At 41.4% G+C, this 26,722-nt stretch overlaps 1 protein-coding gene and 1 pseudogene across 2 annotated transcripts in view; both read left to right on the forward strand.

The window, feature by feature from the left end:
- Positions 1-19,168, forward strand: part of LOC118573412 — a 26,556-nt pseudogene extending 7,388 nt beyond the window's left edge.
- Positions 1-26,722, forward strand: part of LOC118572905 (lethal(3)malignant brain tumor-like protein 4) — a 106,838-nt gene that overhangs the window by 53,126 nt on the left and 26,990 nt on the right. The window contains exon 1 of one of the 2 annotated variants that reach the window (XM_036172728.1): positions 8,015-8,090. The exons of the other annotated variant lie outside the window; for it this stretch is intronic. The gene's annotated coding sequence lies outside the window, so the exon portion shown is untranslated. Of the gene's footprint in view, positions 1-8,014; positions 8,091-26,722 lie in introns of those variants that run through there. 2 annotated transcript variants of the gene reach the window in all.

The following is a 26,722-nucleotide window of genomic DNA, read 5'->3' on the forward strand; positions in this document are numbered from 1 at the left end:
TTCTAGAACAGTAAATAAAATTCCACAGCTGCTGCTGCTCTATGACTCAGTGCCAATATCAGGAGTAGACTGTTTTCCTTTTATCTGGGTCTACTGCGGGGTGGCATTCCTCACTCGGTCCCTCCTGGAGGCTCGCTTCTGGCTGCCAGCAAGCTGAGGCTGTCCATTTTCATTTAAGCTGCCTCTAAATCCACTTTATGTGTTTTTTCCCTCAATTCTAAATTTTGAAATATCTTTCCAAGGAGGAGAAAGATGTAGTCCTCTGCTGGTAACATGAAATACTTTTAGTTGCTTTCTTCTATCTGTTTTGCTATTTCTTTTTTCTTTTTCTTTTTTTTTTCTAAATAGTAGACTAGGATCCTACTGATACCCACATACCCCAGCAGGGCTGTAAGCCTTACCCCTAGATACTAGCTCAGATGGACCTTTGGCACACCCTCTGCTCCCCTGACCTTGCCTCTCTACCCTCCCAGCCTATCTCCAGCCTGCTCCTCACAGCACTTTTCCTCTGCCTGCCCCTGTACCCTTCTCTTTCCCCTCTGCTTAGCTGTCTACCTTCCTGGTCTTAGCTCTTTTTCAGCTTAACCAGAAGAAGAACTCTGTTCTTAGTTAGGGGCCTCCCATGTTCTCTGTGGTCATCATAGACAATGCCCTCTTGAGGAATCCTGTTGAAATTGTCTCCTGCTCACTAATCTTCCTTATAGCACCTTGCCCCCAAGCACCTTAGCATAGCCACCATTTTTTTTTCTTGCCTGCTTCTTACTCTTCCTGATCAACTAAGTTTTCAACAAATATTTTTGTTGAATAACAGAAAGGACAAGATGCCCAGTTCGTAGGCAATGATATAAACAAAGGCAGCTACTCAAGAGAAAGAGGAGTCCTCAATGTCACACCCCACTGTACCTAGGAAAATCCACCATAAACATCAGCTGGTCGGTTCTTGTTGAATATGCTCCATCTCTGCCTCTCCCAGACCATTGATCTCCTCTGCAAAAAATACTTGAGTTAAAGGCACCAAACTAGTCCCTAAGGAGCAGCCAGAGGATAATAAGAAATGGCCTCTATCTGAAATGACCTGAAAGAGATTTGAACTGTAGCCACACACAGATATGACTACACAGTTAGGAGTTGACCAGACATTCCTTACTTGACATCCAGTATCTGCAGAATGGAATCCAAACCCACCATCCTTCAAGGCCTCTGGCATCTGACCTGGAAATTTATTTTTCTTCCTTTTTGAAAAAAAGACTCCATTGCTATGAAGGTACCATTTCAGTAAATGGGACATCCACTCATTCATCACGGCACCAGCCATGTGGCACTCAAAGAATCCTTTCCTTTCTCTGGAACATGGTCTGTTGTAGTAAGCCATGAGTGACCCAACTTACGTACTGCTGAATGCCAAGATGACCCTTCCTGGGGACCCCCAACACTTTGTGCTAAGCTATATCCCATCTTCCTGAACGGGGCCAGACCCAACTGCCTCATCCAGGTGCTTATCTTCTGCAATGGTCTCAGGACACAGTGGGGAGATAGCTCTATGCCCTGATTAATTTATATGTGCTCTTTCCTTACCAGTATCATTCTGTACTCTCCTCTCATCCAGGCCTTTACATGATGTGGCTTCAGCTACTTGGAGTCACCTGTGTTCAGAAATTCCTAAGTGGAAAATACCAGAAATAAATAATGTATGGGTTTGAAATTGTGTACTTTGTGAGCAGTGCGATGAAATGACATATTGCTTTGCTTCACCAGACCTCTGATCACTTTGACCAGCATAGCCATGGTGTCCATGATAGCTACCTGCTAATTGCCATCTTGATTCTCATATAGAGACAGTATTATAGTAGTTTAAGTTCAAGTAATTCTAGCTGTACTTAGTAGTGGCCCATTTTATTGTTCTTTTACACTATTATTTATTGGTAATCTCTTACTCTGCCTAATTAAGTATGCTTTATAGAATGTTTGTATAAGAAAAAAACCTAGTACTGTATACAAGTGCAAGATTTCAGAGACTGCATTGGGCTTTTAGGACACATGTCTTCTGAATAAGGGGGACTGGTGTCTTTATGTATTTTTGTGTTCTTAGAACCCAATGAGAGTCTACGACTACCATATATATTTGAGAAGATGCTCATTTCTAGCTGGTGCAGACCCTTTACTCCTGTGACATAAAAGACCAGGTTCCACAAGTCTGACACAGTCACACATAGCACAGTTGGCTTTGCACAGGCCACCCAACCCTCTCTTTCTGAAAGCATTATGAGCACCATGCTCTACTGGCCTGACTTTCCTCCCACAACTTCAGCCCCAGACTTTTTAATTTAAGGTTGAATACTTGAAAGCATTCCACAGATCTTGTCTCCTTTCTTTACAGAGTCCCTCTGGGGTATGACATTTCCACAGCAGACCTCCTCTTTCCCCTGGTTTCTCTGTCAGTGAATGGCATCTCCTCATTCTAACTAGAGCCAGAAAGCAGATAACAGCAATGGCTTTTCTATCAACACCACCCTCTCTGGAAAAGCGGGTAGGGAGGGCATCTATTGAGTCTACCTCTTGACTCCTTTGTCCTTCTGTGACTCCCCCATTTGAGCTGAGGCTACCCAAATTTGAGTATCATCATGTCTCACCTGATTGCCGTAAAGATAGTCCCTCTCTTTTCATTTTCCTACCCTCTGTTCTCACACAAGCCACAGCGACATTTTTAATGTCAAATGTAATCATGTCATATTTCCATGGAAAGCTCCTTACAGTCCCCATATTGTTCTGAGTGTGAAGTCAGGTTTTCTTAAGGAAACTCTTTCTCACCCATTCCTTTTAACCTCTGCTTCACCATCCCTATCTTCCAGCCCCTCTGTTTCTTTTCCTTGCTCTGAGGTCCAGCCATGTCTCTGCTTATGTTGCTGCCACTGCCCACCTCTACCCTCCCTGCTGACAAACACATGCACAAAAGCCTAATCTACTCCCAGTAATTTAGTTAGATTCCAGTGTGGACTTCCAAAGCATCCATCTATGGTGACTGGAGAACAGAGTCCTTTTTCTCTCCCATCAAAATAGTTTCTGTTTTTCCTTCTTATATCCAACCATACTGTAGCATCATAGTTGTTGGTCTGTGTACTCAATGACAGTCTACAAGGAGGGTGAGTGCATGGATGGATGGATGGATGGATGGATGGATGGATGGATGGATGGAGTGGGTGGACTATTAGATGAATTAATTTATCACCTCTATAAAATGAGAGCTTGTTCATAGTCTATTCTTCTTTTAAAAGTAAGGGAACTTCTACAGAATGCATCAATCATGTGTGAAACTGTAAAAGTTGATACAGAATCACCCTCAGGGACTTTCAGTTTTAAAAATGCATTGCATTTGTGTCGGTATTTGTAAAAAGCAACTTTAAAAATCAGTTTTGACATACTAACAACCCCATATTTAGCAGAATGAACAAGAAGTATTGAGATTCATTTCCCAGAGCAGGGAAAAAAAAAACAAGGCTCAGAATAATGAAATCTTTGGTTAATGGACTCACAGAGATTTGACCTCCATGGATAACTGGTTACTAGAAAACTGAACAACTGTTTCTCTACCAGGGTAGCCTCAGGAGACAGAAACACAGGTAATGAAGCATGTCATGAGAAAGGTCAGTACCACATCAATCCCTTTTACTTGGTCAGTCATCTAGCAAATACTTTTGATTGTCTAGTGTGTGTCAGGTCCACAGGCAAAAGTGAGGGTTGTAGGGGTCTCAGCATTTACACAATGGGAGAGAGAAATCAATTGAAACCATGGAAAGTTGTATAACATTAGAGATGCAAGAATAACCCCATAGAAAAGGTCTAGGAGTCACCACATGGCACATGACAAGGGATATCTGAGGATACTTTGTAATACTCATAAAGCAGGTGGCCTGACATGCCAAAGCATATGCTTCTTGAAAGTTTAAGAGTCAATGGAAGAACACAGACAAAGCTTTATGGACTAGTGGGGAGCATAGTTCATTAGAGACTCCTTTACTTTCCATTCTGAGTCAGGATACAGCTGGTGTCTGGCCAGTTGTAGTTGAAAAGTTGGGAGAGGAGCAAGACAGTGCAGGAAGCTTGGGGAGAGAAGGGTGGGACAAGATAGGAGTCAGTGCCTGGCACTGTGATCCTCCATTCTAGAAGAGCTACCTCCCAGTGCTGGTGGCCGAGCTCCTGCTGCAAGAGCTTGCCCCCTGGGTCTTCACTGGAAATCACCCAAGGCTAGGAAGTTTCTCTTGGCCTCAGCACTGGACCTTCAGTCACATACCAGTGTGACCACTGGTGGTATAATGAGGGCATGTGCCAGTGAGGCACAAGGAAGCCTTCACCAGAACTGCACAGCATCAGTTGCTGTAGCGAAGCAGAAGTTCCAGAAAAGTGAATCAGAACTAGAACAAGAGTGATAAGCTGGCCTCAAGACTTAGGAGCACCATGGTCCTAGGACATAGACCCATGAGAATCCATACAAGTTTCCACACATGGGCAAACAATTTAAGAGGCCAATGTTGGGGCTTTCAGTGCCAGCCCACTGGGAAACTAGCGCATCTCATTGCCATTAACAATAAGAGAAAAGCACTTCTTCCTGGGAACTCTCGGTAAAACCAGTGGCTGTGGTTTGAGCATGGTTTACCCAGAACTCATGTTTGTGTGTAATTCCCGTAGTCCTATGATAATGGTTTTGTGAAGGTAGAAAATCCAACCATAGTGTTTAGAAGTGCAGCCTTTGGGAAGTGACTAGATGGGCCACTGGGGTAGAGCTCCCACATGGAATTCTTCATGCTTATTGATGAGAAGAGAGAACACAGAGAGGGATACATTCTACCTCAATGTGATGCAATCCAAGGAAGCTTTCCAGAGTCTTTGCTATGCTACTTGGGCTCCTAGCTTAAAACTATGCTCAAAATAAATACTTTTCTTTATAACTAACCAGCCCCAGATATTCTGTTACAGTACCAAAAAGCTAACAAACATTGGAATGAGATTCTTGAGTATACTTTCTTTTTTAGTTCGTCTTTTGAGAAAATATAATTATATCATTTAGCCTTCCCTTTCCTCCCTCGGAGTCCTCTTAAATATCCCTCTTTGCTCCCTTTCAAATACATAATCTCTCTTTTCATTTATTGTCATTGCATTCATATATGTACACGTATATACATATATAATCCATAAATATAATCTACTCTGTCTGTATAATGTTACTTGTATAGAAGTTTTCAGCGCTGACCATTTGGTGGAGGATAACCAATGGTGTGCTCTTCCCTGGGGAAGACTGTCTCTCTCTCAGCACTCCTTACTCTGCAGGTCTTTGTGTAGGGCTGAATCTTCTTCGTGGACTTTCCCTGTCCACTTTACAGTGTCTGTTGATGTCTTTGTTCAGCTCGTGTTTAGGCAGTTGTGTTGGGGAGACTTTGTAGGTGTAGCTTCTGACATTCCTAAGAGATACAGTCATACAACAAACTCCCGGATCCTCTGGCTCTTACAATCTTCCTGCTCCTTCTTCTGCAATGTTCCTTGAACCTTACAGCTGCTCCACAACTCCACATTTTGATTGACTGTAGTTTTCTACAATGTTCTCCTCTGGATACAGAGACAAGTTTCCTTGATGAGAGGCAAAGACTACTCTTACCTTTGGGTATAAGGACAAATGTTTAGAATGTTGTTAGGGATTATCCTGATGTAAAATGGTGGCTGTAGGTTCTTCTCCAAGATCCATGATTTCATTACCCTTGGGTAGTTGGCTAGTTTTCCAGCACTGTGCATAGGTTCCCTCTGGTTGAATGGGGCTTAAGTCCAGTTAGAGAGATGTTGGTTACCATCAAGGTATGTGTATCGCCAATGCAATGTTAAATTTATCATGCCATGCTTGTTCATTGTTGGGGTTCATAGATGTCATATCTGTGTAGGATTATTGGTTGCTTCCCCACTTTGGAAGCTCAAATGGTACCTTCTGATACCATGAAGCTGGTCTGTAGTGGGGAGGCTTTCAAATCAGTTCTGACTAAGGAGCCTCTGGGCTCTGTTTCTGAAGTACACGAAGCCTTAAGCAATAGCATCTTTTTGTTTGTTTGTTTGTTTGTTTTTCGAGACAGGGTTTCTCTGTGTAGCTTTGCACCTTTCCTGAAGCTCACGTTGGAGACCAGGCTGGCCTCGAACTCACAGAGATCTGCCTGCCTCTGCTTCCCAAGTGCTGGGATTAAAGGTGTGAGTCACCACTGCCTGGCAAGCAGTAGCATCTTATCTTTCACCTCTGGGGCAGGGGCTCAACCAAGGATAAGAGCAATAGCCAATAATGTTTTAAGAGTCTCTTGGACAACTCTGGCCTGTGTACACTTTCAAAAATCCTTCACAACAGAGAATTGTAAGAGTTTGTCTGTTTCCTGGGTTTTATTTTTATGCTCATCCTTGCTTTTTAATTTCACCATCAGGCAGCTATAACCTGCAGTTTCCCCTGGAAGCTGTGTCCCTTGGGAAAACACTTTAGGGAGCTGTTCTTCAACTCCTGGTCTGTAGTGATTTGTGTCCTCAGCACCATGTTTTCTGCTTTGCCCTAATCTGGTCTCATTCCTGGATGTCAGATCCACAGCAGTACAGTGCTGTACTGGTTCCTCAGATGCCCACCCACAGTGGTCACTGTCCAGCAGCCCATAGCTGGATAGTTACTACAAATACTGTCTTTAAGTGAAGCTTGGCTTTCATGTGCTTCTACCCCCCCCCAAAAAAAAGTTTCTGTCCAAAATCAAATTTTCCTGTGAGTGGGATTTGGAAAAGCAGCCAGGCCATCCTTTCAGCAAGGGGTGACTATGGTTCCTTACTTAAAAGTGTCCCCTCAGAAACCATCAGCCCAAAATTATGTTGCTTTGTTCTGTGTGTTAGTATCCTGACCAGACACTGGAGATCGGAAGAGATTCCAGCGCTGTGCTAAGACCAGTTCTGTCTCTAACACTAGTGTTACCATTGACTGGTCTGACGTAAGCTGAATACAAAGAAAAGAGGATGACATGGCCTCAGGGTGTTGGTGTGATATTACCTTCCTAAGAGTAAATGATGTCAGAACATGGGAAGCAGTTTGAATAGATTCATATTGAGGCAACAGCAAAATATCTATTGACCATGATGTCCTAGATGAGTAAATAAGGATACAGTCCTAATGTGGACAGAGTTCAGCCACGCCCCAGCACACACATGTCCTGTCTCCTAGAAAATACTATAATTACAGAGAGACAACAAGAGAAACTACTTTCATCTCTTAATCTTAACTTTTAATTAATCTTAATTTTTAAAATGCTCTTGTGGCTGGAAGAACATGATAACTGGCACATGGCACTTTCTCTTCTCTGTATTTTTCAGCCATTAAAAACACATATAGCAGCAATGAAGTTCTCTAAAATCATTTCTTGCTGGTAATGTGCTTTTCCATGACGTCAGTGAGCTTCTGTAAGTTGATGAATTATTCTGAAAGCCACAGTAAAGGCAGACTTAATGCAATGGTGAACTCTCTCCTGCTGCCACTCAGCAGACTTATTATCCAGGCTGGTTTCCTTGCTTTGGAATCAAGAACCATTATTAGCAGGTTACAGAAATATCCCCTTGCTCTGTCTTGGGGGAGGAGGTGGGGCTCCACGAGTCACTTGACAGACGCAACTTGATTCTGGTCTTAGTTCTGTACCCTCATTCACATGGATTCCGGTGGTGGCGAGGCCGAGCTGAGAGCTGATCTGAGGGGAAGATCCTATGTTTCACAGTTCCACAAGGAAATTTCCCATTTATGTTACTTTCATTTTGTCTTCTTCAAAAACAGAATTCTTCAGGGGAAAAGATGTTATATTATGTAAATAAAAGGAGACAGATGGGTTAAAGGGAGAGAAAGAATATTTCCATTTCCACTCAACTTTGGAAATCTAGGCCAACACTGATTAAAAAAAAAAAAAAAAAAAGCACGTAGAAACACAGATTGAAACCAGATCAGCCCTACAAGAGATCAGCCCAGCGCTGACTCCTCACAGCAACTAGCTGCAGACAGACTCCAAGCTCCCTCTTCTGAGTGCTGCTGTCCAGCTGGGCTTGCTCAGGTTTGATTTTTCGTTTTTATTTTGTTTTAATAATTTGAGTCATCACTGGTCAAAATGAATCACAGGGGTTTTTTATGTGATGCTTGGAGGACATTTCAAAGGCATGAAACCTGTCATACCAGAATGGCTTGGCCCTTCACATGCAGCCTGAACTTCTTACTACACCGACATGTTAAAATTTAAACTCTCACTTCGGCGACATTTTCATTAGTACTTCTTATCCATGCTCTGGCTCTTGAATTTTAATGTCTGTCTTAAGAAGAAAGAGAGAGGGGAAGCTCCTTAGGCAGACACTATTACTTTGTCAGGCATTGGGGCAGACGCCTGCAATCCCAGCACCCAAAAGCAGAAAAAGGAAAGCCATTTCAAGGCCAGCTGGGCGAGAGATCCTGTCTCAAACAAACAGACCAAGTATTACTTGAACCTTGGGCCTTGTTGAACAGCTAGCCAGAATCTTGGTGTCATGAAAAGTATGGCAAGTTTAGAGAATATAAACTTGGGTTCTCGAGAGATATAAACAAGAACTGTGGTACAGGGCAAAAAGAATTGTATGTGTTTGTAATTCTAAATAATGGATGAGTGAAGGCACTAGATGAACGGTAACCCTCCAACTCCAACTGACTCATGTAATAGGGCAGTTCTGTTCTTAGGCTCCATTAAGACCAAGAAGAATAGAACTCTAGTAGCTGGAAACATCAGAGAGGAAGGCTGGGCTAAGAGCCTGTGCATCTGTGTGTCTCTGACCTGTCTGTGTACTTTGCGTAGTAACATAGTAAATTACAGTCTTGGCAGAAACAGGAAATTCAGAGGTTCCTGGGGAGTTGTCCTTGGCTCAGAGTCCCACATGTTTTACCAATTTCTCCCTCTTCTCCTTCGTGACAGGGTTACCCTCCCTCTGCTCCTCCAAGGCATGTACTACCAATGGTGCCCACTGTTTGCACAGACCTTGCTCCTGGTCCTGACTTTACAGCATGTATAGGTCTCGAGGTCCTGCCTGCTGCCTCTCTGTTCCAGGAGTCTTGATTTACCAGGCTACTCAGCAGACTCCTGACCCAACTCCATCACATAGCTCAGCTCTTCTGATGTGTTCTGTATTCATATCCCTCCTCATACCTGACCATGACTGCTGCCTAAGACAAGTACAGATGGGTGGGCATGGATGTTAGTGGCTGTACAAGTCTTTGCGCTGGTTTCTTTCTTCTGCATGTGAACAACCAGTTCTCCAGCACCATCTGTTGAGGAAACTGTCTTCCTCCAGTGTGCATTTGTGAGATAATTAGACATCTACAGTTTCATGGGCTAATATTTGGGTCCCCTACTCTAGCCCATTGATCTGTGTGTCTGCTAAGCACCAGCATCATGCTGAGTTCCTTACTCTGGATCTGTAGTATATCTTGAAATCAGGTATGCTAATGCTTCTCACATTATTCTCACTGCTCAAAATTTCTTTGGTTATAAGGGGGTTTTTGCATGAATTTGGGGTATATTTTTTTAATTTCTATGAATTATGAAGTTGCAATTTTGACTAGGATTGTATCAAATCTGTGGACTGTTTTCAGTAGGATGGTATTGATTTTGCCCATCCATGAGATGTCTTTTCATCTTCTAGTATCTTCCTCTATTTCTCTTGTATGTGTTTTAAAGCTTTCCTTGTTCATGTGTTTTACTTTTGTGTTTAGGTTTCTTCCAATGTATTTTTGAGGCTCTTATGAATAAGATTGTTTCCATGGTTACCTTGTCAGTATGTTTATTATTGGTGTATGGGAAGGCTACTGATTCTGTATGTTACATTTGTAACTTGTCACTTTGCTGGGAGTGTTCATGAGCTGTAGGAATTGTCTGTTGGGGTCTTGAGAGTCTCATGAATAGAATCATTTCCTCTGAAAAAAAGAATACTTCTTCCTTTTCTATTTGTTCATCTCTTATTTTCTTCTCTTGCCTTATTGTTCTAGCTAAGACTTCAAATACTATATTGAAAACTAATGAATATAGTGGACATGGTTATGGTGTTCCTGATTTTAGTGGGCATGCTTTGACTTATTCTTCATTTAACAAGATATTGGCCATGGGTTTGTTGTGTGCAGCCTCAATTATGTTGAGATACAATAACTGTATCCTTAGATTCTCCAGGGCTTTCGTTCTATAGGGATATTGGAATTTACCAAAGTTGTTTTCTGCATCTACTGAAATGATCATGTGATTTCTGTCCTTGAGTCCATTTATATGATACGTTGTATATATTGATTTATATGTGGTGAACCATCTCTGGAATGAAGCCAAAATGATTATGGTGTATTTTTGAATGTAATTGGCAAGTATTTATTGAGACATTTTGCCTCTATGTTCACTGGGGAGATTGGTCTATAATTTTTTTTTTTTTTGGTTATGTCTGAACATGGGTTAGCAATCAGCATAATGCTGCCTTATAAAAAGAATTTGGAAAGATTCTTTTCTTTTCTCTTTTATGGACTAACTTGAAAAACATTAGCTTTAGTTCCTCACTAAAGGTCTGGTAAAATTCTGCGGTGAATCCATCTGGCCCCAGGCTTTTTTTGGTTGGTAGGTTTTTAGCTGCTGCTTCAATCCCCTTGCTTGTGATAAATCTCTTCAATTTTTTTTTTGTTAAATCACTTCTTGAATAACTTTGGTAGGTCCTATACATTTAAGAGTTTGTCCCATTCTTTTTAAATTTTCTAGTTTGTAATGATTGGGAATTTCATACATGTGTACAATAAAATATGACAATCTCAAACTATTAAGCCGAGAGGCGCATAGACTACACGCGATCTTATCCAAAGGCAGAGATTACTACCCATTTCTACCAACAACAACCCTCATTTGCCTTCCACACACCCCTTACAACTTCCTTCCTGTTTTCTTTCCTTTTTCTTATATAGCTCACTAAGTCATGTTATTACTGCCTATATGGACATGGGTGTGAAGTCATCCACTGGAACATGAGAATCCAACTGATAGACACATCCTCAAAAAGGGATCACACCCCCTTGCCTCCCACAATCGACTTCCAATAGCTTCTTAGTGGTGGCTGGGCCTGAAGTTTATCTATCCCATCTTGTGACAGAATTTTGGCTATGGTTTTAAAGTACATCCTATGATCCTCTCTTGTAAGGGCTCCCTTTTGTCTCTAAAGTTATTAATTTAGGTTTCTTTTCTATTTATTTATTTATTTGGTTAATTCAGCTAATGATTTATCAAATTTGCTTTTTTTTCCCCAAGATCAAACTCTTCATTTCAGTAATTTGTTTGTTTGGTTGTTTTCATTGCTTTCTTCTCAGTTTGGGGTTGGTTTGTTCTTGTTTGAATGAGGTCTTGAGATGCATCATTAAGTTATAAAACATGGAACTGAATCGTATACTATAAGACATAGGCACAAGTAATAGCTTCCTAATAAGGATGTCATGCACTCAGGAAATAAGACCAACAATTGCCAAGTGGGACTTCATGAAGGTACAAAGTTTCTAAACAGCAAAGGAAATTATTATTCACATAAAAGACAACCTTTAAATGGGAGAAGGTAAATACCACTTATGTATCTGACAGAGGGTTAATGTCTAGAATGTAGAAAGAACACCAAGAAAGCAAACAGCTGAAGAAGAACCAGAGTAAAGAATAGAACAGAGGATCTAAAAATAAGAATATCAATGGCTAAGAAAAAAATTGAAAAGTGTTCAACATCCTTAACCACCAGGAAAATGCAACCTAAAACTACTTTCAGATTATGTCTCACCCAAGTCAAAATAGCTTTTATTAAAAAGTCAAGTGATAGCAGGTGCTGAAGAGGATATAAGGAAGGGAGAAGTTTTATTCACTGGTAGTGGGAGTATAAGCTGATGTATCTGTTGTAGAAATCAGTATGGAGGTCTTTCAAAACAACTAGATAATACCATAATTTGGGTTATACCACTATTGGAAATCTATATATTGGGAGTTTATACCTTGGAAGTCTATATCTTTTACAGACATACTTGGTCATTCACATTCACTGATGCTCTATTCACAATAGGTAGGACATGGCAACAGCCTAGGGGTCAATCAGTGATGAGTGGATAATGAAAATGTAGTGCATAAACACAATGGAATTCTATTCAGATGTAAAAAAGAAAAGAAGTTTGCAAGTAGTACAATGGAACTAGGAAAAATTATAGGAATAATAATAAACCCAGGAAATCCAGACCCAGAGTGACAAACACCATGTGTTATCTCTCATATGTGGGTCTTACCTTCAAATGTTTAGTTCTTTGTGTTTACCTTATAGAACTTAAAGAAGTCATGAAACTAGAAATGTTTTAAGGGTAAGGGATGAGTAAAAACTCGTATGAAAGTAGAGAAAACTACCGGGGGCTAAAAGGTTCAGTCAGGTGTTGAGGCGGGGGAATGGGGAGGTGAGGGGAGAAATAGTTAAGCAAAATGAAGGATCTAGGAAATAGCCATATGGAAACTTACTGACTTGTAATCTAATTAGAAGATATAAGCTTAAAAGGTAGTTAAGAGGGAAATGTTCTGCATTGCTGGATAATGATTTTCTTAGGAAGTCATTGTTATCAAACAGAAATCCCATCTGGGTATGGAATACCTCCTGATACATTGTGAGAGACCCTGGGGGAATCTCCAAGGCAATATAGGCTAATGCCATTGCTTTTGATCCTCCACCAGAAATAGATGATAAGTTCCCATTTCTTTTTTTTTTTTTTTTTTTTTTTTTTTTTTTGGTTTTCGAGACAGGGTTTCTCTGTGTAGCTTTGTACCTGTCCTGGAACTCGCTTTGGAGACCAGGCTAGCCTTGAACTCACAGAGATCCGCCTGGCTCTGCCTCCCGAGTACTGGGATTAAAGGCGTGCGCCACCACCGCGCCCGGCTCAAGTTCCCATTTCTAAAGCCCGAACATGCCTCAGTTGCAAGATAGGAAGCAAGACAGTGGGAGCCGGGGAGAAGGCTTTTTTCCCTACTTCCATAGTGCCAGAGTTGTTGAGCAGACTGTTAGAGGAGAAAAACAACAACAGTGTTCCCCAGTTATGATCCTATGACCAACAAACAATAGTGTCACCTGGCAGACAAGACATGCCCATAAGTACAATATTGGCATGACTGTTATGGGAGTAACCAACTGTTCTTGGATTAGATTTGAGCCCTGCTGCATAGGAGTCAATACATGCTCAGTACTGTTAACACAATCCAATTTTGAAAAAATGTCTGGAAAGATCAGAACTTTTTTTTAGCTATATTGATATGGTACCAGATTGCACTCTAAATATTAATGTTTATACCCATAGACAAATACCCCTCTCATCCATAATTTGAGAATCTTCTTTTTGTATTGATCAATGGTGAATGCAGAGATTTATGGCCTCTCAGGATGCTTAGGATAAATGACAGTTGAATGCTCAGCCCTAAGCTAGACATTTATATAGTACCCCTTAGGCTCCAGGAAACTGAAGTAGAAGGGTCAAGAAGAGTGAGATGCAGAAGACAGGGAGGAGAGATGGAGATGCTGTCTTCAGAGCCTGGTCCCAACATTGCAAACATGATTGCATAGCAGTTGTGGTACCCTGCAGTAGGCCTGTACAACACTGAGACTATCACTTCATGGATCAGAAAGTGACTCATAGAGTCTTAATCCTTCCAGTTAAACTATTGTCAACTGATGGATTCTGCAGAAAGAATAATCAGTGTCCTTCAATTACTACCAAACAGTAAACCCACCAGGCTCCAATGGATAGTTCCAAACCCATGGCCCATAGTTCTAGCCACTCAGGAGGCTAAGGCATAAGGATCCCAAGTTTATGTCCTGCTTAGCCAACTTAGGGAAAGCCTATCTTAAGTATTTGTAAACTGATGAAAAAGTTGAATATGTGGGCTAGCAATCAGCACAGCATGTCTCTAGCTTGCACAAAGCCCTGGGGTTCCATCCTTGGTATTGCTTAATAAATAAGGGGGGTGCAGTTAACAAAATACTCTAAAATCTCATGGCAAAGCAAGACCTATTAATATCTTAGCATTTTTTGTCCTTTTAATTTCATAGTAGAAATTTTAAAAATATATAAAAGTATGCAGTGAGAATTCTCTCTTACACCCATTGCGTATCTTCATATCCCTCCCTGCACCTGCTGTTAGTGGCCTCAGGCAATGCTCTAGAGTGTCTTTGTACCCGAGAAAGCAAAGGAGTAGAGTGCCTGAACCTCGTCTTTTAAAATGTTAAGTAGTTTGCCATATGCGTGGTTCTAATTTGAATTTCTTTCATGTAGCTATATGTTCTAGGGATTTTATCTACCTCTACAGGCTGAAATGGAGCTCCATGGGATGATATACTATTATTTAGCTATACCTCCACTGTGGGCACATGGGTGTTTTCAGTCTTGTTCATTATAAGGCAATGCTATAATAAATATCCATAGACATATGTCACTTTGCAAACATTCTTTTAGTATAAATATCCCAATGGCACAAGAAAGAAACACATGCATTTGTTACTTTCATAGCAATTTGCCAGAGTATGCATTTAAATACTAAAATAGTGTGTCATCAAATATTAAAGATTGGTTCTGCCCACATGATCTTTGGAAGATGCTTTCACTTTCATTTTATAATTGGTGGTCAGTGTTTTTAAGCTATGAGTTAGAGGTACATTTTTTTTTTCATGATTAAGGATCATTTGTTTCTCTTTAAGTGAACTGTTTTGTATTACTGTGTTAGTTCCTTTTTTCTCATCCTTTTTAGTTCTTTGAGAATTTTTTGTAATATATTTTGATCATATTCAATTAACTTCCTTCCCCCAACTTCTCCCAGACCTGCTCTTGCTTCCCTTCCTCTTTTTAGTTTCTGCAAACCCGTCAATCATGGTGTGTGCTGCCACTGTTCTTAGGGGAACCCAGAGCCACACTAGCCTGCTGGGGCCACCATTAAATCTGTCCGTCTGTCCGTTACCAGCATCTCCTCAGCCGGGGAGCACCTGCACCCCTTACACTGGGGCCTGGTCTAGCATGAGCTCCTGCACGCTGTCATGACTGTCATGACTGTCATGATGGGCTGACCTTGGGTCATGACTGTCATGATGGGCTAACCTAGGGTCAAAACTGGCATGATGGGCTAACCTAGGGTCATGACTGGCATGATAGGCTAACCTAGGGTCATGACTGTCATGATGGGCTAACCTAGGGTCATGACTGTCATGATAGGCTGACCTAGGGTCATGACTGTCATGATAGGCTGACCTCTGGACAATGGCCGGGTCAGTAGGAGTTGGTTTATCACTGTGTCCACTCAGCTGAGTCAAAGTGATGGGATCTCTTTGGGGCCTGTGACCCATCCAGCCGTGAGGTATTTGCCCAAACTCTTCTGGATTTTATTCTCTCCTGAAGTATGTTACATATGTAGGACCCTTGCTCTCTGTGTGGGGCTTGCCCTCCTGTCTCAGTGTGGGCATAAAACTCAGAATCCCAACCACTGCAAAGTGCACAGTTCAGTGGCCTTTAGTGTGTTTACATGGTTGTGAGGATAGTGCTGTCTGTTACCCAGGACTTTACTGTTACCCTAACCTGAAACTGGGATGAGTGCACAGCTCTCCATCCTCCTTCCCCCAGCCCTGATAGTCGTCACTCTTTGTACATGTTATATATGTGTGTGTATGTATGCATGTGTGTATGTGTGTATGTATGTACGTAATGATTCTAAGTGCCTCATATAGACAGAATCATAGGGTGTTTGTCCTTTTCTGTCTGATTTCTGTCTGCTCATTTCTCTTAGCATGATGCTTTCCTTGTGGAAGTTAGTTCAGATTTCCATCTCTAGCAGGTAAACCTGTGTATTCAGATAACCTTGTTCACATCCATTCATGTGTCAGAAGACAGTAGAGTTTCATTAAAGTTTTTGACATATAACTTCATGTCATCTACAAGCAGGTAATTTTCCTTTCCACTTTGATTATTTTCCTATGAATTAGGAATTATTCTCACTTCATCAGTTTGTTGGATAAGTTTGAGAAGAATTGATAATAGCTTTTTTGGCTTGTTTTAAGTAATTTATTTCATTTTTAAAGATTGTAGTACAATTAAACCTTTTCCTCCTTCCCTTTTCTCATTCCAAACCTTCCCCCACACACCCCTCCCCACACTCATTTTCAAATTCACAGCCTCTTTTTCTATAAGTGTTGATATATGTACATATATTAAGATAATAGCCTTTTAATTGCTTGGTGGAATTTGCTTGTGAAACATTCTGGCCCAGAAGGGGTTTTGTTCATTGACTCAGTTCTCGTATTTATTGCAAGTCCAATCAGATTTTCTATTTCTTCGCACTTAATATTGGTAGATTTTGTTTCTAAAAAGTTATCTGTTGAAAGTGGGAGAAATAGTTTTCCCCAGGGAAAAACACACTAATTGGCTGTATAATAGCAAATGGTCAGCCTTGAAAACATTGAGTATGTTACATCTGTAAATATGTACACGAATGTAAAAATAATTAATTAAAAGAGGCCAAGAATTTGAAATAGATCAAGGAGGGGCATATGGGAGGTTTGGAGGGAGGAAAGAGGGGAGAAATGATATAATTATATCTAATCTCAAAAATTAAAAAAAAAAATTTTAACCTAAAAAAAAAGACAAACTAGAGATAAAAAAAAAATGTTAACTGTTTCATCTGTTATTCACCTATCTATAATAAAACCTCTAGTAATTTTTACTACTATACAATTGATATTAATATTCTCTTTTATATGTAACTAATAATTTGAAAATCATCTTTTTTTTCTTTTAATTGCTGTCAAGTTTGCTGGTCTTGTTTTTTGTTTGTTTGTTTTGTTTTTGTTTTAAACAAACCAGCTCTGAGTTTCAAAACCTTTTCCTTTCTCTGTTATGTTTATCTTTGCTCTTCTTTCTACTATTTTTTAAACACTTTCTTCTAATCTCCCTTTCCCGGGGATCATTCGTATTCTGCATTGTAAGCATCCCCACTGTTGACGTCCCACTTGGTGAAGATTTCTTTTCATCACCTGCACTGTGTTGTGTTTTTATTTAAACATACCTGAGTATTTTCTCATCTCCGTTGGGATTTCCCTCTTTGGTCTGTTGATCCTTTGAGAGTATACTGTTGGAATTCATAAATTTGTGAGTGTTTCAGTTTTCCTTCTTGTTGTCCACTTCTAACTCCATCCAATCATAGTCAGATTATACATATATATATTAAACCAATTGAAACTTGACTTTTACTTAATCTATGGTCTGTATTGAATGCTTCATGTATAATTGAGAAAATGTATGTGGTGTTAGTGGGTAGAATTTGTGTGTAAGTCTGTTAGATTTGCTGGTTTATTGTGTTATTTAAACCTTCTATATCCTTGCTTATCCTTAATTCTTTACTCAAAGTGGCATACCAAAGTCTCTAGTTATTATTTTAGAATATTCTGTTCATCGTTTCAATTCTATCTGGTTTTATATTATGTATTTTAGGATATTTTACTAGATGTGTTGATATATATAATTGTTTCATCTTCTTGTTTATTGAATCTTTTAAAACTTTTCTCTAAGATTTTTTGGGATTTATAATATATTTTGTCTAATAATGTCTTAGTTAGGGTTACTATTTCTGGGATGAAACACCATGACCAAAAGCAACATGGGGAAGAAAGGGTTTCTTTGGCTTACACATCCTGCATTACAGACCATTGAGGGAAGTCCAGTCAGGAACTCTAACCAGACAAGAACCTGGAGACAGGAGCTGACGCAGAGGCCATGGAGAGGTACTGCTGACTGGCTTGCTCCTCATGGCTCCCTCAGCTTGCTTTCCTATAGAGAGGAATACCACCAGTCCAGGGATGGCCCCACCCTCAATGGGTAACTAGAATTGAAGGCATCTCCGGGAAGACGTAGAAACTTAGTGCAATGGAAACTCCCAGAAATCTATGAGGGTGACCTTAGCTAAAACCCCTAGCAATGGGGGAATGGAGCCTGAACCAAGCATCTCCTGTGACCAGGCAAGACTTCAATGGAGGGATTGGGACACCAGCCCAGCCACATAACCTTCGATCTACAATTTGTCCTACAATGTGCTGGGGCATAGGAGGCATAAAAATTGTGGGAGTGGCCAACCAATGACTGGTCCAGCTTGAGACCCACTCCATAAGAGGAAGCCCACCCCTGACACTGCCTGGAGGGCCGGGAACCAGATGCTGGATAGCCTAGAGACCTAAGATAGAACCAAACATGACTGGCAAAAAAAAAAATCAATGAAATGATTCCTAATGATATTCTGCTGTACTCATAGATTGGCAACATGTTATTTTTGTGGGCAACAAAGATCTATTTCAGAAGACAGTGTTTAATTTGGGCCCCATGGTGTGAGTAAAATTTCAATAAACATGAGTAAAGGCCCCAGCTGGCTTTTTCAGAGGAACCACTGCTCTGAGTGCAGGGCATGTGGGGCAGGGGGGTGAGGTAGGGAGGCGGGTGGGGGGGTTGGCATAGAAAGTGGCCTGAGGCAACAGGCAGGGTATGAGATTTGGTACTCCATACAGAGGAGCATTCTGTGTCCTGCAGTCAATGCAAGAGTTTAAGAATCATTTTATTTCAATGTGCAGTTGTTTGCTTTCCATTTTATTTTGGTTCTAAAGAGAATGATGCATGCAGGTTGGAGGGAGGGAACAGAAGATTCTGAAGGTGGAGGCCATGACAAGCCATCATGGGTGTCAGGATGACTGGATGCTAACCATTAAGATAAACGAGGCATTGACTTCCACCTGACCCTGCAAAACTGGGCAACAGCAAAGGTTAAGAAATCCCTCTGCCCTTTGCATTGTGGAAATCAATGTAAAAAGCCCCCACCCTGTGTGACTTACACAAGACTCTATGGTGGCCGCTGGTGCACCAGGGTCAGCCAGACACAGCCTTCCAAATACCTATTCACTCTGCATAAGCAATACATCTTGTTTCATCCAACAGGAAGGAGATGCCTGTCAAACCACCTATGTGTCTGTCTGTCTCTTTCCCAGGACTCCTAACCTGTGCCGCAACCTCAGCCGCACTAGCAAAGAGCCCTTCAGTAAGGACTCCAAGAAGACAGGAGTATAGCCCCAGGAGATAACAATCTTTGTTATGTCAGTGTGCCTCTTCCCCATGCTGTTCCTTCTGGCCATCTGTGCACTTCTCCAGACTCAGTGGAAGCATCTCCTTATTCCAACAGCCTCCTCCTGCCTGACAGCTCCCCCCTCTTAATAATCCTATCCAACAAAGTCTGCTTTTCTCTGCTTTTCATCCGACAGAACCACTTATTTAGGATACAGCGTCACTGACACCTGGTCACTGATGGGATAAAAATTTGAGGGCATGAATTGGGGAAGAATCAAGCCAGGCTGAGAATTGGAGCTTTGGGCAGCCAGCTGAGCAAGAAGTCCATCACCTCCACTCTGCTGTTGGTTCCTACCTGCAATTTAATATGGTTTGCTTTTTTCTCTTGAGAAGAGGCTAATTCCTCTATTTTCAATTTTGGAAGGAAAGTGCAGTTGAAGAAAAAAAAATCTTTGTGGTCCTTATACATAATGATGCATCCAGCTAAAGTAGTTTCTACCATCCATCCCCAAAGACCATATAGCCACAAACATTGGTATCAGTGAATTTGTTTTTATTATATATATTATAATATACATATAATATATATGTATTGTGTGTGTGTGTATAATGTTACCTGTATGTTTGTTTCCTTTGTAAGATTGTCCCCAAGTTTTACCGCTTAAGTTCTAAGATATCCCTGCTGCCCCTTAGCCCTGCTTCTCCTTCCTCGACAAGCTGGTCTCCAGCTTAGTGTCTTATGATCTCTGGCTTCTGAGTCATGAAATGCTTACTAACTTCTCAGCATCTACAGAGTACTCTGTGGTACACACTTGTATCAGCCTACCTCTAATGATGTATCCAATCCGGTCCTTTCTCCCAAATCCTTGCTATTCATAAAAGTCCCCTGTTTTCCCCTTATCCTAAAAACTGAAGATTCAGATGAACTAAAGAGTTCCATGCAGCCTCTACAGTTGATCTTATTGCAGCCCATAGCAGAAAGGTGCTTGGCAGAGGGTGCAATGGCAAGGCTGAAGTGGAGGAGAGGTGGGCCAAGGAGTGCCGATTCCAGAGCAGGGATCTATGGGTCATGCTGTCTGCCTCAGAAGCCGGGTGGAGAAGCTCTCATCCCTAAGGAAGGGCAAATGTTAAGTGTACCCGTTACCCCATTTCACAGGGTGCAACCAAGCTCACATTGTATAGCAGATATGTGTGCAATTCCTGTGTCAACGCGAATTTTTATAAATAAGTGAACCCCATAGATCCTGCTCTTTCTCTAGCCTCCCAGCAGCCACACCCCTGATCCTTTGGGCCCTGCTTTCCTGTTCCTTTGTGACTCCATTCATGTTTCTGTGCTTGTTCTGACAGCTTTAAAAATTAAAAGCTGTCTTCTGAGTCTCCCCTCCATTTTCTCTGTATAATTGGTGCCCCTGCAGAGTGAGGGGCATCCTTAGTGACATAGGACGTGATTCTTCCGGCTTCCTGAGACAGCGTGCACTGAGGTAGATGCACATTAGAAATGACTCCACAATGTGTTCTGTCTGCCATAAGCATAGCTGAATTCTGAATTTCTGTTTTCCTTATCTCCACAAATGAAACATTCATATTTTAAAAAAATTATAGTTTGAATCTGGACCTGGAATGTTGCCCAAAGGCCCACATGGTAAGCTTTCATCCCTAGCCCATTGTGCTATTTTGGGAGGTGATGAACCATTCAGGGAGATGTCACATAATGAAAGGAGATAAGGTCATTAGGGTTGTCCCCTTGGAAAGAAACACTGGGCCACAGGCCCTTACTTTTCTTTTTCTGCTTCCTCCTGGCCATATCTAGCACTTTCCCATGTCCTGTGAATCCATAAGCCAATGGCCATGGGGCCAAAACATTTCACATGGAACCTTCTGAAATCATGAAGTAAAATAAATGTTCCTTCCTTTTTAAGTTGAATATTTCAACTGTTTTGTTTCTATGAGTGGTAGCTGCCTGGCTCAACAGGCCATCTTGTAAATAACTTCAAAAATAGTCTCTCTGTGATGTCCTGGATTTAATTTTAAAATATGTCCAGGTTTTAGCCCTTGCTCTCCTTAGGAGTAAAGCTGAAACCAGCATCACAGTGCAGTGGGACACATGTGATAAGAAGTTTTGCTTTAATCAAATCCAGGGGCCGACTGCTGTGCTATTTCCCAAACCCTTGATTGCATCGTTACCTTGCTTAGCCCTGCATGGCATGGTTGCATATATACAAGGCACAGACAGTGGTTTCCAGACCCTTGCATCAAACCTGCTCGGCATCTGGGTGTACCGTGTGCACTAGCTGCTCTCTGAGCATGCTGTTCCCCAACCACATTGAACATTAAGCGTTGAGCACACTTCAGAGAGCATCCGATTCCTGGATGTGTGCTCTTGCTGCAACAACAAAATCCAAGTCACTCATAATTAATGATAAAGAGGCTTGTCTTGGTCTGGGAGCTATTAAAGCTGAATAATGATAGAATGCACATAAAGGTATATAAATACGAGGATCTAAATGTGAAGCACAATGTTATGATTTTTTTTGTATGTAGATGAGGAAGTTAACTACTTTAAGCCTAATCCAAGACACATAACTCATCCTAATAGATAGAGGACATTTCAGAAGGCAGATTGACTCCTGCTGAAGAGAAATTCAACTACCATCCCTAGACATATTTAGGTAAAGCCTTATATCAGTCAGCTTTCTGTCACTGTAACACAACTCCTGAGATAATGAACTTACATAAGGTAAGGTTTGTCTAAGGGTATAGATGAGCTCGTCCGGGTTTAGTTTATAAACAAAAATTCTTTCAGTATGGACATATTCTTTCAAATTCCATGATTCTGAACAGTCTTGTTTATTTACTATATAGAGAAAAGGTACTATTCTGAGCCTGTTTGCTCAGAACATCTATATCTGGAACATTCTCTCCATTTGAAAAGCTGTAATACCTTTAGGATATTTTGGATGGAAGCATAGATGTTGTGTGGAAAGATGGGTCCACAGGCTTCTTGTCCCATATACCCTGATGGAAGCCCAATACATATAAAAGGCCCTAGGCCAGTGGTGTGGGCTTCCCAGAACCTTAAGACACAGTTGGTTTCCCAACTGTACTTCTACATCCTCATTCCCCAGAGTGATTTTTCCAGAGCCCAAATCCCTTAGATTTCCTTATGCTTCAAGCTCTACCACACTTCCCATGAGATTGATGGCTGTGTTCCCAATGTTTATAGTGTGCTCTCGAGATTCCATGGTCTACACCCAGCCACCCACCCTCCAGTCTCATGTTTCACACTTCCCAAGTATCCTCCTTGCCTTGGGTATACCTCTTGGCTACCATAACTACTCAGGGAGGTGTTCTTCTGCCTTGAAGGTGCCAAGTCCCATCATAAGGTAAGCTTCCATTCATCTGAGATCCAGATTGAGGAAGCCATCCTTTGGGCAATATTTCCTCTCTTCTTTGGAGTTCAGTCATGATTCTTCCTTTGCATTTATTATATTTCTACGACTAATCCTTTCATCCTGCATTTTCTACTGGGCCATAAGATCATAAGGACAAAAATGAGCCTGTCCTTTGTACCTCAAGTACCTGGTAGGCACTAGATGAGCAGATGCCTTGTCAAAACCTAGTGTGCAGGGTCCTATTCCCCTGCTCTGGTCAAAGCTAATGTGGGAAGAGTATTACATAAGGTCTTTGATGGTTCTAGAACAGACAAAAATGCTGGGTGTCAGATAACTATCTTGCTGTATGAATTATAGAAAATCATTTAAAGTAACCTAACAAAACTGTGTTTATTAATAACAATGCCCTATAAATTTTGAGGGATTTATAAAAGACACTGCCCTGAAGAAGCTTGGTGCCCATCCATTCATTTGTTTAGTATGTATCCACTAATTCTCTCCTGTGTGCAGGGCATTAGGCTAGGAATGGGTGCTGTCTAGTAGGTCTATAGATAAACAAGCATATTTTTAACTGCGTCTTGTGACAAAGGCAACATGGAAAATGGATAGCGTGATGTGGACAGGACCTGGAGTCACAGAGACCTGTCTGTGTGATCAGCGACTCCTCCTCTAGAAGAGGGAAGATCACCGAGGACACTTTTAGTCACTTTTCTATTGGGATGACAAAACACCATGACAAAGGAATTTACAAAAGGAAACGTTTAACTTGGGACATACAGCTCTAGAGAGTTAAGAGTCTATGGTCATCTTGCAGGAAGCATGGCAGCAGGTAGGCAGCCATAGAGCTAGAGCAGGAATTCAGAGTTTACACCTCTTAAGCCACACATATATAGAGAGAGAGTTAACTGGGAATCACACTAGTCTTGAAAACTCAAAGCCCATCCTGTCTCCAGTGACACACCTCTTCCAATGAGGCCATATCTCCAGTCCTTCCCCCAAAGCGCAACCAGCTGGGGACCCAGTATTCAAATGTACAAGCCTATTGGGGTAGGCATTTTTGTTCAAACCACCACAAGGAGGAAACAACCAATCAAAGAGCAGATGCAGGGATGGAGAGAAGCTGCTGTGGTTAGGGATGAAGAGGCCCAGGAGGAAAGCAAAAAGGTGGAGATATAGATGAGGAAATTCAGAGAGAGAAAAATATGGTATTTTTCCAAACATAGGTTCAAGTTGCTTTGTACAACTGTTGTGTACTCTTCACATACAGGACTCATTACTATTAGCACATCTAGGCACCCTTGGTGAACACTGCAACAATCTGTGTGGAATAAAACAACCAAAACCTGCATCACAAGGGGGTCCAGGTGTCTGCTAGGCTTTCATGGCCTAGAATTCATCCCAACTCTCTATAGAGAGTTATGTTTATCTTTGCCATCTAAAATGAGACCTTTTACAGAGGAAGAAATTAAGGACTCACAGAAGTTAAGCCATGTGTCGGGGGTCACACAGCTTGACTCTGATTAATGAAACTGGAACTCGGATCCATGGCCCTAGATATACTGTTTTCTCAGTTCACATCAATGAGCTTCAGGCAAAACAGAATGAACCCTCATGGCAGAAACATGCACTATTATGGAAAAGTATGTCAGGCATCTTTATTATTTCCAGCCAAGGAAGCACAAAGAAGTCAGGACCTTCCTAAAGATGGCGTGTCAGACAATGCTAAATGGCATACGTGTTCAATGCTTGGATGCTATGTTGCTGTGCAATCTCCCTGTCCTACTTAGACACAGGACTCTGTCCTGGGTTGGTCATATCTCAGCCTTAACTTATTCTTATTTCATAAGTGTGATTGATTGCTATCCATGCACATGAGCAAAATTAATAACTGTGGGTGTTGGGAGTATAGATTAGCCTTTGCCTACACCAGCCCTTTTTTTTCCATATTGTAACAGGTGATTCTGACTTTGCATCTAAATTCCATTTGCTCAGAGGGGAAGCTGCTCCATTTTATTAAAGATAAGGCATCCCTGTCTACAACCTAGTTTCAGTACATCCCAGAGTTTCCCTTCTGAGATAATAGCATACCACACACTGCCTCTTTGTACTTCAGTTTTCTTCAGATTCTTCCCTGAATCCTTTCAACTAAAGGCTCTCAGAAATCTATACCAAGGCACTTGAGCAAGAATAGTGCAATGGTGGTTGCTGTTCTTGGAGATTTGTCTCCTGTCAAAGGAATGGCAAGTTAACAGTACACAAAGGCTGTGACTTCCCTATAGTTCCCAACAGGGGGCCCTGGCAGAGGACCCCCTCAGCCATTTTAACAGCATCTTTGCCCAGTCTTTCCATGTCTCTCTTTGACTTAACCTTGCTCTCAGCAGCCTCAACATTTTCCTAAGTCCCTACAGGGAGACTGCATGGTTGACTTACTGCTTGCTGCTTGATGAAGTGTCTTTTCCCCCACTGGACTATAAAGCCAGTGTTTCCTTGTCTTGCCATTGTACCTTCTGGTGATGGTCCCAAGATATCCAAATCTATTCATTCCCTCTGCCACTCATCCTGCCATCTCTGATGTTTCTAGTGTGTGCCAGGTGACCAGGGTGTTGTCCTTTAGAGCGCGGCCTTTCTGGTTTGCCACCCTCTAGGTTGCCACAGCCCTCCATGATGCTGCCCTCTGGGGGATTGTTCTCCAAGGCACTGCCCTCCAGGGTGTATGGACAGTAACTTAGCATCACTAGAGAACTTATGAGCACCATAGAACCAGCTCCCAACACCAGAGACTGGGCTTGAAGCAGATCCTCAAAGAAGGGTGTGTTGAGAGCTGGTTGGGAAGTGTGCCCCAGCATGGCCTCAAAAGCAGCTTCACACTCATAGAAGGGTAGCTGGATGCAAAAGTAGACTGTGAGTCTTGCTTCTGTTTATTTTAAAGCAGGTCTATTCTTATGGAGCATATTGCCCTTCATTCCACCAACTTTTTAGTGTATGTTTTATTGATGTATCCTGAAAAAAAATTACTAAGCATCAAATGATCCAATACATAAAAAGTGATTTTCCAGACATTGCTCATGTAGCCTTCTGCAAATATTTGTCTTGTGTTTGTAAGCACAGTAGCATGATTACTCAGCCAATGTTCACTGGCGCATTGTAGGGTATGTAATCACATGTGATTATTTGACCAAGACAATTTTCATAAAATTTTAATTCATCACAAACATTTATAAACCAAGAGATCCTGCCCCACCCCCATTCAAAGCAGATTTCTACATTCTATTGAAAACTGAGCTGTCCTAGATGCATGCTCCTGACTACAGTAACTGGAGCTGGGGGTTCTTATAAATATATACTTTGCCTTCAGTTTTCTCCTGGCCCAACCTCACTCTCTTCAGAATGTGCCCTGCAGAACCCACATGAGGAAGGGGAATCCTCGAGGTTCAGCCATGTTGGCTCTTTTCTAGTTCTTTGCTCTCCTCTAGTTACCAAACTCCCCTCCCCCGCCCAGGACTTTCACCTCCATACTACTCCCTGGGAGGAGAGAAGGAGTAAATAATGGTTAGTAAGGACAGGGACAGGACCCTTGACTGAGACATTGGAACCTATCAACCAATACAATCTACAAGTGACTGCAATCCAACTTGATAACCAATGATCTAACCCTCTGCCCCACTTACAAAAACTATGACATGTCAAAGTGATTTTTAAAATGTGTACATATACCTACATATCTGCACATCAATAAGATTTATGTTGAAGCCTCATTGCTGTGGGCAGCGGTGACCAATCCTTGGGTTCAGTAATGTAAGGATTACTCTTTTATCTATAGAAATAGTGGAACAAACAAATAAGTCATGTAAGCAAGATTACCTTAAAAACACTTTATAGAAGCTAGTTCTTTGATTTTCATTTCTAATGCTGACTTAAGCTAAATATAATACACCATCTGTATTTCTTTTAAAAATGGAAGATATCACAGTCATTGTGCACTACCACTCAGGCCCCTCCCACAACTGTAGAATGTCTTTTATTGCCTGGTCTATTGGCACACACCTTAAAATCCTACTGGTGTTTTAATTACTTTAAGGTAATTACTCTGAGTGTTGAAATGCAGCCATTTGTGCCATTCAAGGATGTCCTTAGAGGTGGAATTCTGCTGGTACCACAGCCTAAC

The sequence above is a fragment of the Onychomys torridus genome, chromosome 23 (assembly GCF_903995425.1).
Source record: "Onychomys torridus chromosome 23, mOncTor1.1, whole genome shotgun sequence".
Taxonomy (NCBI): domain Eukaryota; kingdom Metazoa; phylum Chordata; class Mammalia; order Rodentia; family Cricetidae; genus Onychomys; species Onychomys torridus.